The sequence below is a fragment of the Neoarius graeffei genome, chromosome 23, assembly GCF_027579695.1.
Source record: "Neoarius graeffei isolate fNeoGra1 chromosome 23, fNeoGra1.pri, whole genome shotgun sequence".
Classification (NCBI taxonomy): Eukaryota; Metazoa; Chordata; class Actinopteri; order Siluriformes; family Ariidae; genus Neoarius; species Neoarius graeffei.
The window spans coordinates 12,611,737-12,624,058 of record NC_083591.1 but is presented as its reverse complement, the minus strand read 5'-3'; the positions used below and the strand labels follow the sequence as shown (position 1 = coordinate 12,624,058).

The following is a 12,322-nucleotide window of genomic DNA, read 5'->3' as shown; positions in this document are numbered from 1 at the left end:
TTCTTCTTCCTCATGATTATTATTATTATACTAACATTTTTAAGACGCCATTTCTCTCTCAGTGTTCAACCAATCGCCACCAAATTTCACATAAAGAATACGTCTGGGCTTAATTATGTTGCTATGACTTTTGGTGCTGATCCAGAATGATTCATGGAAAACGGGATTTTTTTTTTTTTTCAATTACTTGCTCAATTTTCATGAGTTTTTTCAAATAGATTACCCCCCCCAAGGGAGGAAGGGCGCAACTTTTTCTCACTAAGCATCATTCTTTAGCTCTTAGCGTTCCGGATCTATAGTGACCAGACGTCTCGGTTTGTAACAGCTAGCGCAAATTACTGTGACTTTAGTCAGCCGGTATCTAGTTAATTATTTTCCTGTAACATGCCCTGGAATGTTTTATACTTTATATAGCACAGGTTTGCCAAAACTAATAATTTTTTTTAACCTCCATTTAAAAACAAACAAACAACAACAACAAAAAAAACACTCCTATGCAAGATGATCATATTTTTGGTCCACTTATAGGTACCATTTAGTTTTTTGGACTGTCTATGAAACAAAGTTAGCTCCTGTTATCACTTGCATTCTAAAAGTTAAGCCTCGGTCACAACCGGCCGTACGTGCTCCTATATGGAATCAATTTTGTGCCAAAATGTTCATACAATACTTTTGAAATATCAAACAAAAACGACAAATCAAAATACAAAAAAAACCCCAAAAAAGTAAATTTTTTTAGACTGGCAAACAAATTATTCGTGTAATCGTGCAAAATATCAGTCTATTACTCTTCAGAAACCTTTTATTTTTGTTCCGCGTCTTTCTCAGTTTTGTTTGACGTAATTTATTTTGGTTGCGATTCCAGCTTTCTCGTTTGCGCTCCCTGACTTTTTACTTGCAGTTTTGGCACAAACTTCACGTGTGGGTGGGCTGTCCAGGAATGCATTCCCATTGGCTAACTTGTGTTTGACTGACAGCTACGCTCAGCCATTCCCTACTCGGATTCTGGCGGACTGTTTGACGAGTGACCGATCCATTGACGGTAAACAAGGGTGGAGTGGACTTCAGTGGCGACTATGATATTGAATTTACACTTTGTTGAATTAATTCAATATCACAGTCGCCACTGAAGTCCACTCCATCCTTGTTTACCGTCAATGGATCGGTCACTCGTCAAACAGTGACCGCAACAGCTTCCAGGGGAATCGCTGAGCGTAGCTGTAAGTCAAACACAAGTTACCCAATGGGAATGCATTCCTGGACAGCCCGCCCACACGTGAAGTTTGTGCCAAAACTGCAAGCAAAAAGAAGTCAGGGAGCGCAAACGAGAAAGCTGGAATCGCTACCAAAATAAATTACGTCAAACAAAACTGAGAAAGACGCGGAACAAAAATAAAAGGTTTCTGAAGCGTAACAGACTGATATTTTGCACGATTATACGAATAATTTGTTTGCCAGTCTAAAAAAATTGACTTTTTTTTTGTTTTTTTGTATTTTGATTTGTCGTTTTTGTTTGATATTTCAAAAGTATTGTATGAACATTTTGGCACAAAATTGATTCCATACTCCTACGGCCGGTCTACGTGCAAAAACCGCAAGAAACGCACGGAGGGCTCGCGTGTGATGTGCTGATTTTCGAGCTGTAGACTGGCCGCAGAGGTTCTTTGTCATGTCCAACAAACTCTATGGGCGCTTATGTTTTTTTCAGGTTGCAAGACAAACTTACGGCCAACGTGCATCTTTCTCCACGAACCAAAAAAAAAAAAAAAAAAAAAAAAAGCAGCGATTTGGGAAACGGCCTAAAAAAAAAAAAAAAAAAAAAAAATCGCACGGCCAAAAAAATCGTACGTCCGGTTGTGACCTAGGCTTTACAGGCAGTTGTTCCCTCATCCTCAAATTTTTTCCTCTTGGGAGTAATAAATAAATAAATAAATAAATGTGACCATGCCTAAAAGCAGAGCTCCCGATGAGTAAAATGCGTTGGTAAATAATCCCACATTATTATTATTTAAAAAAGCAAATTTAAAACAAGAGCTGGATAAAAACCCATCTATCTTGCGTAAATAAAGACAAATTTTGTTGTCCGGTGGTCAAGTGTTGAGATATGTTGCCTTGCACTTACGATCGTGTACCCAGTGGTGTTACATGTTCGTCATCCAGTCGCAAAAGCCGTCAAAAATCAGGTCCCTGAATTACCATATTCTTTTAATTATGGCGCTTTGCTCCGCTATCATGCAATGATAAATCGCGATACAAAAAATTACGATGATATGAAATTTAACTGTGATCATCAGGCTGTGTAATCTTAGTTTTTTCAAACTGTAATTGCATCATTTAGACAGCAGAGGGATTGCGCGTGACTTCACGTAGGTGGAAGTAACGCAGCTCTAATGCTGCAAAAAAACTGATCTAAAATGGGAAAGAGCTGTTGCGTGACTGTACAAGAAGTCGGAGCTATCTTTTGTTTCATGTTTTAAATGTTATCTTAAATGTTTATTAAGATGAATGTTCCTTTTATTAAAATGAAAGTTAAGTTATCAGCTACTATATTTTACTCCAACTTTCATAAATAAGGGTCAATTATTTGTTTATTAAGAAAAGTTAATTTGACAAAAGGAATATTCAAGTCAATAACGTGAATCGAATGACTTTTTATATGTGTAACTATTACTACAAGTAATATTAGTCATCATCAAGCTGCAAAGTAAGACAAATTAAAGCAAGAGTTGAATTTAGAAAACAGATCTATGACCGCAGACATGACCCTTAGACCCCTAGAATCCAACAGTCAGCAAAAACAAGCTGTGCTCAAACAGAAAATCGATGCCCATTGATCCAAACACTGCTCATCACAGCAGAAAAGAACATCACTGGGATATAAATTCACTCTAGTCGCTCAGTTTGGACATGCTTCCGACATCCAATCAGTGATCGCCTTATCGACGCGGCAATTTTCTTTTATGAGGGTCACGTAAGTAATGTTATATACAAATATAAAGTCTTCACGTAAGGATACAGCTCAAATCTCTCAATCAGCCAAACAGTCAGCTTCCACATATTTCCTAGTGTCTATGAATATAAAAATCAATAGCCTTCCTTCCAAGCTAAGCAATGTTAAATGATGCCCGAATAATGACACCTAATCCCATGAACATGGACTTAATATGGAGACTTGGACTGAGCTTGAAATAAAATGGCTTATCTTAGAGCAGCAAGTATGAGTCAGCACTGAACACATTTCAGCACAATGACTTCACGCTCAGAATGTTATCAGACCTGCTGGCTTTCAGCACAAGCATTCAAACACAAGGTCATTCAACTGATTCTTGTTTGGAAAGCTGGATGTAAACAGCAACGAGAGCTGTGCAGTATGACAACATATAGAGGACATTAAACGGTTGCGCATAGACATGAAGTTCATCTTCGAGCGGTGAATGGATATTTCACGAGTGAGTGAAGCAAACGAATGAAATAATTTTCAACACGAGAAGATAAACTTATCTTCACGTCGCCGTGTAATGTTCTTTATATTATATGGACGCATCCACAAAACAATACGCAAGTTAAATCAAAAGAATTTTAATTTCGGCATTTTGACAATGTGCGTCTAGTCAGCGGGAAAACACTGGGAGTGACGTCACCGGAGTGAAATATCGGTAATTATTATACATACAGGACACTTTTTCGATGGAATAAAAAAAAAAAAAAAAAAAAAACCCATGTATTCCATTCCCTTCTAGCGGGTTTCATTCATTTGGTTTGATAGCATGCAACATTGTTAGCATATCGCTCATCCTACGCCACTCTACACAATGGAGAATGAGCGTTGAATATGGTTTACGATATTGCGCCGTTGTCAAGACAACATGACGTCACACATCGGAGCTGAAGCGAATATTCAACGAGGAAGTTTTCTGCCGCGCATGCGCAGAAGCATTTCTTTGTTCACTGGGAAAGAGAGATGCTTTGAACACCTGAAAGGCTACCAAAACTTCATTAGATATTCACGCATATTTACAAGAGAAAAACAAACCAACGGACAGCAAAAAACTGGAAGAGTGTGTGTGTGTGTACGTCAGTGGCGAACCGTTACTATTAGAGCTGGGACTTCAGCTCGGCCAAAACTTAGCCAGACACACCAAAAAAGCAACAGGGCAAAGGATTTTGTAAGGGATTAGCGGCAGGCTGCCAGATCGCTCCGTTGTATGTAGTTGTCGAAAAGTAACTAAGTAAGTTACAGAAGGAAATGAATACTTGAGCATGAGTGCAAGATACTGTAGCGAGCATGTGTGGAAGAAGAGTCCGGAGACAGAAATCTTAGTTTCTCGGTTGTCAGCGCTAGCTTGACTGCTTTATTAGTATTTGCTAACACTACTGATGAATGCTACACCGGCTGGAAGGTTACTTCACTGCTGCACTGACGGCGCCGACTTACGGTTAAGCTCACTTTAGCTTTCAGGAATGCTGATATAAAGAGTGTGTATGTATAATAATAATAATAATGGCTTTTTTGTGGTCCATCAGATCTATTCCATTCAGCTAGCATGATACTGAACGAGTTGAAGACGAGTTCAATATCATGCTAGCTGAATGGAATATATCTGATAGACCACTCAAAGCCAACCAATATTATTTAAATGTCACACAGATCCGCGATGTATTTCATATGAAAGATGAGTGTTTTTCAACACGAGAAGATAAACTTCATATCAAGACAACGTGCGATTCTCTTTTTATTATACAGACACATTCACAAACAAAAAGTACCCACATTTATCAAAACAATTCATCGATTTCCTCATGAGTGACATACCGAGATTTATGTCCGGGCTGTAACTTGTATGAAAAATGCAATTGGTGTATTTCCCAGTAAAACACTCATGTCCATACCAGATCATTACAAACTTCTGGTATGTTTTGATCATTAATTGCGTCCAAGAATTAACAACTTTCACACAATGATGCAGTTTAACTAATACTGTTAACCTTGTTAGCAAACACGTCAGGATGTCCGAGTGCTTTAAATGAGCCTCCATCCTTTATGGAATGGAGAGCAAATCAGATTCCAACCATCAAAATTAATCACGTTGTCAGTGATGAGTACAACTTAATAAACTGCCTCTATACAGAGAGTAATTAGATACATTACTAGATACTGAGATGCATTAAAAGTTGATGTACAGGGGCTGAAAGGTTTTCAAATCATTACACTTTCCATCTAAATACCTTGCACATTTTAAAATTTCCAAGAAGTTAGTAAAGAAATTAAAATAGCTCTTCCCATTAAAGGTAGACTGCCTTTCAGATTTTTCAAGTGTAGGTCACAAAAAGAATCCCCCCCCCCCCAATTATTTTTGTTTAGTGGAACGAAAGCTCCTGAATTCGAAAATCACAGACTTCCTATTATTTTATTTATTTTTTTTTAAATGGAACAATTAATGAATTTAGGGCCACATGACCCTAAATTCTCTGCTATTTTTTCCTGCTTCACCATGACCCAATTCAAGATACTACACCAGGTGGGCTTTGCCTGTTCACGCAAGGCATTGTGGGATACAAATTTGAAACAGGAGAGCAAATGGAGGACGCGAGTGTGTGAATGAAATGTGAAAGACCGACTACAGTAACGGAAAGCGAGAAGAAAAGACGTTACGTTATATACGAAGGAAAGGAAACGCAGGACCAAACTAATAAATAATCGGCGCTCAGCGAGCACCTCGGTGTGATCAGCTGTTCGTTTAGCGACAGAATGATGGAACTGTCAGTGCACAGTCAAAGATAAACCTGTAGATGGCAGTAATGCGACACTCTGGATGCCAGCTGCCGTAAAACCCAAAAGAAGGTAAACCTGCGCATGCACAGACGGACTTCCTCTGTCTGCACAAAGCATGCGATTTCATGGACATTATTTGCTCAGGAATCCACTCAAATGTAATAACTTCCCAGCCACAGAATGGCCTTTTTTTGCAATATTACAGAAATAAACATGCATCACAATGACCAAATTTCAGAGGGAGCTAAATTTCACCGATTTTATGAAATCGAAAGGCCGTCTAGCTTTAACCATTTGTGTATTTTGTAGAAAAACTGTCGTGCAAGTGAGCAATTCAATTCAGCGAGCACTGACCTCTGTGCTATGCGCTCGCGTGTACAATTCATGGCAAGCTGTGTTTAATGACCATGCTCACTGATCAAATTCTGTATGCTCAGGTCAGACATCCTTACAATTTCTATTACAGATCCTGTTCCAACATGAACATCTTGGACACAAAACTCAGCACGAGAAGTCCCCCGTTTGCTTAAATTCTCTGTAAGTTACAAGTACCAAAATTGTATACTTGGACTTTGTCTGAAAAATATGCCATCAGTGCATTGCTAATCTGTAAAGTAACCAGTGAGTAATTCTGGTATAGTAAAACAGTCAAGGTCGACCTAAAACCCAAGCTATTTCAGGATACAACCGCAGCAAAAAGGTGTGAACCACAGCAAAAGCCCACCAGAGGAGAGGAAACAGCCATGACGCCATCCTCCTCTTCTTTCTCCACAGATGCTACCATTTCACGAGAACCATTTGTCAGGACCCTTACACGCCTAAAGCCTCAGTAAACAACAACTGTCTGACCACAAACAGGCTGAAAAGCATGCGTTCAAAATACTTTCTGACCACTTCTGCAATAAAGCAGTTGTCGAAAAAACAGCATCTCGTGTGGTCGAGAGCACTTCACAACATGAACAACTGTTTTCCATGCATGGAGGAGGGACAGCCAGGCAGTCCAAACCCATCAAGGTCACAGGAAGAAAGAAAGACACACCATAAGGTCCATTAGACTCACTGGTCCATTAGTCTACATCTGTGTCTCTCTTCTTTCTCAAGGAGATTTGATTTTCGCCGGAAACCGTTTCAGCTCACGATACACACACACGTAATCCTGTAAGCTCTTTGTATCGACTTCTGTATTAACATGGCCTGATGATGCTAAGCCGACACCAAAAGGAAACCTTTTTGTGCTTCTTTTCTCCTTCATTTGTAAGAAACGCCCATGGCGATCAGCCAAAATTCAAAACAAATCACACAATATTATGGGGACGTTTAGTCCTAAAAAGAGATAAACATAGCCCGCAGCTTTTCATTTCAACCTAACCCAAACATCTGTAACAAAAAACACCACGTTTTGGTTCTTTATTATAGCCTCCTGGACCCCAGAACAACCTTCTTGCTATCTCTCAATTATCATCTCATTGACACATGGCTCCTAATAAATACAGTCCACTGACGCACTTTCTAACCAAGGACAAGATCTGGAGAACGGTTTATGGGAAATCCTTCTTTTCCGTGATATGCTGCTATGGAAAGTTTATAAAACGTTCCCTTCTCATGTGAGTGCTCATCATATTCATGTGCTCCAAAAAGTTCCTCTTTTTTTTTTTTAATTCCTCATGCCTATGAACCAATAAAAACGTTGGACAGTGACATCTGTGAAAAGTTCAAAATACAAAGAATGTGCTGCCTAGCAGTCGAGTGAGGAGTATTTAAGGGAAACATTTGACCCAAAGTATGAATCAGATACACCTAGTAAAGAGGGTGTCTGAAGGTTGTGGGACATGAGGTTTGCCCTAAAATCACTTAAACATGTTCATTTAGGCCTGACCGCCAGTGTTTAATCTGAAAACGCAGCCAGACTTTTATTGATCATATTCTTGCAGACCAATATGCTGTAGAAGGAACTGTAAATGAAGTACTTCTCGTTTGGAACAAGAGCTTATTTAATCATTTCTATCTATCTATCCATCCATCTCTGCTGCTGCTTTAAATATGACATGACTGACCGGCTACACAGGAATTTGCCTAAAAACTAAAAATGTTTCATGTTGGCAACCTTCCACCAAACACAACTGGTATTTCACTATGAACAGACATTTACTAATCATTTACACCTTTTTTTTTGTGTATGACTAAATTTGACAGGATATTTAAATATTTGCCTTCACATGCATTTCCCCTGCGAATGTTCTCACACTATGTATTGAACAGAGTAGTGTGAATTCAGTAAATTTTTTTGAGGTTACTTTTTTTTTTTTACACCGATACATCAAGCAAACTATTGCATCACCATTCATACGTTTAATAGCTAAGAGAGTTTTAAAACGTATAGTTTAATGTCTACAACATACACTCTCAGAAAATAAAGTACATTATTGTACCTTTAGGGGTGCAATGGCTTGTCATTGGGGCAGTACCCTCTAAGGTACGTATTTGTACCAGAAGCGGCGGGAGGAAGTTATGCGTTGCGTGCCAAATCTAGGGGAACCCAGGGGCATGCCCCCCCAGGAAATTCTGGAATTTTTAACCCTCTAAAACGCTATTTCCCACATTTTGAGAGGCAAATTTTGGCAGAGTAAAACTAAGTTTAAATGTCTCTATTAGAGTACATTTCGTCCATGTATTTTTTTTTCCTATATGAAACAGAACCAATGATACTATAACGTAATTACGTCTCCTTAGTATCGTTGAGAGGATAACACCCTCTTACCATGGGTTTGGTACTTTCTACTGTGTTTACATGCGAGTAAATACACACACTACGTTCTGCGTAAGCCAAATAAGGAAAATCCCAGAAAGCGGAGGCAATCGGTGACGTCAGACCCAGGCTAATTTACATTGGTTTTGGTGCAAACGGGTGCAACCAACCTATAGCACAAAGGGATGCCGCCGGGGCGCCGGGATGAAGGGACGCAGCGGGATTTAATAAGGGAAGACAAAAAGGTGTGCAGTGGGCTGTTTATTCACACTACTCTCTCCTTTTCTTCCTGTAATAGTCAAAGGACTCCCAGTGTAACTTGGGGGGGCACAGCCCTCCAACATAATTTTAGGGGGGCCAGTCACCACCACCACCGCCCCCCCGCCACCATGTACCCTTTATATACTGCTTGGGAACATACAAGTACCTTTTTGGCCCTAAAAACGTACACGGTTACCTTGAGGTCCAATAATAAGCCCTAGGGGGTACATTAGTGCAGACTGAATCTTGGGGGACAGAAATGGACTCCTACTATACCCCTATTTCTGACAGCGTAGCTTAACGTCTATTTATTTAGGCTTTTAGAAACTTAGACAGCTTAAAAAATAATAATAAAAAATGGCAGCATCTACACATGCAGAGGCTCCTCTCCGTCCTGACAGAACGGTGTTTTCGTGTTTTAAAACAGCGTGCATCTGTTTGTCTTTGTTGTGTCCATCAGTCTTAAGGCACACATATTCCCGTGAGTTTCTGCTTGACATCCGCAGAACCACATTCATGGATATAAATTCAGCGGATGTGGAAGTGCTATGCGACTATGGTTTGCTCCAGAGGCCTGCTCAACCACCGACCCCCACTCCTGCATCCAGCCCACAGTGGAGGCGCCACAGGCGGAACATGCGGAAGCAGAAGGGGGCAAGCACGGAGGTATCCAGGCTAGGCTAGCCCTCACTGGCCGGCTATCCCTACCATCACTCTGGCCAACGTACGCTCGCTGGACAACAAGCTGGATTATGTCCGTCTACTCCGCTCACCTTCTAAGTCTGTGAATGAGTGTTGTGTCCTTGTGTTTGTGGAAACATGGCTTAAAGATAGCGTCCCGGACTGTGCCATTCAGCTAGCCCGGCTAACATGCTACCGGACAGACAGAGCACTAGTCGGGGGGGACTCACAGCGGAGGAATGTTTTTACATCAGTGATGCCTGGTGCTGCAATGTTGTCGTGGTCTGCAAACACTGCTCACCACTGGTGGAGTTTATAATTATTAAGTGCAGGCCATTCTACCTGCCGAGGGAATTTACAGCCATATTGCTGGTAGCAATATACATCCCTCCTGGCTCCAATAAACCTCTTCCAGTTACGTGACCGGAATGTAAACAGCCGCCATCTTGTCGGTCAACAACACAGCTAAATACTGCTGCACTCGTGTACAAAATGGATCAATTTCAACCGACAGACAACACGGCTCATTTTTCTAATGAACAGATAACTAGATATATGTCTAAAATAAACGACCTACAGATTAGTGACCCTTATCGATTACCGGACGTAGTTTTCACGACCGTGTCAGTGGATATTGAACTGCCAGAGGTGGAATACCCAGATGTGTATAATTACCTCATCAACTTTCCCTCGCTGTTCAGTGGTGAAGCACTGCGTGCTTATAAATCTCTGGACAGTTATCTTTACAGAAATTCAGGATTTGTCAGCCCCCCTCAGATGTGGCATCTTGTAAACAAGAAAATAACAATCCTCATTGGACGGGTAAGTCACTTAAGTATTGAGTACTAGCACTGACCAGCCGATTATAGAATAGAATAGAATAAGGTAATTCCAGCTGTAATTCCAAATCGTCCGTCTTGTTTACCATGGATCTGGCGTTGGAGAGATAGCGGCTTGGCAGTGGAGATTTGAGTGGCTGTTTTCTGAGCTTAGTCAACAGGCCGGCTCTGCAGCCTCACTTTTGCTTCCTCTCCTGACGCCGCCTCCTTCGCCTGCCAGACCCGATAACAATTCACGGAGACCCCGCTGGTCTCGCTATCTCATCCGGAATGTTGTGCATGCGATCGAAATCGCTACAAACCGTCATTTTCTGCTGGAAACCAATGTCCAGTAAGTCCATATGGTTGTAGTGGATATTGAAGTCCGGTACAGACGAACACGCAAAAATACACACAAAAAACAAAAAACGTGCACAGGTAGGGAGAGCTTGTAGCCGCAGCATCCCTATCATGCACCGCCATATCCACTATTATGGTTGAATATTTTATATTATCAGTTAGATCAAGTATCAGTAGTCTATCACTATTACTGTATATATGGTATACCTGATAGCAGCAATCCATTTTGCACGCCTGTCAGGGTCCCGTGGCAGCCTACTGTCAAGTGTATGTGAGCATCATGGGTTTCCCACACTTGAAAGGGAAGGACTCGGACACAGGATTCCACTCGTCTTATGTTTTATTGATTTTCAGTGGAGCTGACGTTGTAGTAGAATTGTAGGTTTTCCAGAAGAAAAGGTAGAACCAGAAGTAGAACCAGAAGTAGAAGTAGAAGGCGGAAATATGGCGTTTGACAAGATGGCGTCTGTTTACAATCTGGATCGGCTGTGACGTCACATGAAAGTGGTCCATAACAGGAGTGAAACACTGAATGAACTCTATCAGCATATCAGTGAGCAGCAGACAGCCAACCCAGATGCTTTCCTCATCCTGGCTAGGGATTTCAACCATGCAAACCCCAAGAGCGTGTTTCCAAAACTCTATGGTCATATCAACTTTCCCACACGTGGAAACAATACTCTGGACAATGTTTACACCATGCATAGAGGTGCCTACAAAGCTCTCCCCCTCCCCCACCTTGGGGCTTCAGATCACTCCACTGTTATGCTAATGCCAGCATACAGGCCACTAGTTAAAGTCACCAAGCCAGCTACAAAGCAGGTACATGTGTGGCCAGAGGGGTCCTCAGAGGCACTCCAGGACTGTTTTTCCACCACTGACCGGAGCATGTTCAGACAGGCGGCCACCTACAACACCACCACAGATCTCCAGAAGTACATGGAGACCGTCACTGCCTACATGAAGTGCATGGACGACGTTACAGTCACCAGAACCATCTCCATTCGGGCCAATCAGAAGCCATGGCTGACAGGGGAAGCCCACAGGCTCCTGAGGACAGCTAGGGCCAACCTGTCACGAGGCATCAGGGTGGCCAAGAGACAGTATTCCAGGAACATTGCTGACTACTTCAACGACAGCAGAGACACCAGAAACCTGTGGCGGGGGATTCAGACCGTCACAGACTACAAGCCCTCACCGCAGACCTGTGACAACTCCACCTCTCTGCTGAATCAGTTGAACAACTTCTTCGCTCGCTTTGAGGCAGACAACAGCACAGAAGACCTCACCTCCCGGCGACCAGGTGTTGACGCTGTCCCCAGACAGCGTAAGGAGAGCTCTCAGGACGACAAATGCACGGAAAGCCCCAGGTCCTGATAACATTCCTGGTTGTGTCCTGAGAGACTGTGCCGAGGAGCTCACAGATGTCTTTACAGACATCTTCAACATCTCGTTGAGCCAGGCTGTTGTCCCCACGTGCCTCAAAGCCACCACCATCATCCCAGTCCCGAAGAAGACGTCTCCCTCCTGCTTCAATGACTACCGCACAGTCGCACTCACTCCCATCCTCATTAAGTGCTTCGAGCAGCTAGTCATGCAGCATATCAAGTCTGCCCCCCCCCGGACCCTTTCCAGTTTGCATACCAGTCCAACCGTTCGACCGATGACGCCATCTCCACTTAG

The 12,322-nt window shown here is 42.0% G+C and overlaps 1 protein-coding gene across 4 annotated transcripts in view; it reads right to left on the bottom strand.

The window, feature by feature from the left end:
• Positions 1-12,322, bottom strand: part of limk1a (LIM domain kinase 1a) — a 144,779-nt gene that overhangs the window by 20,465 nt on the left and 111,992 nt on the right. The gene's annotated exons all lie outside the window — the stretch shown is intronic.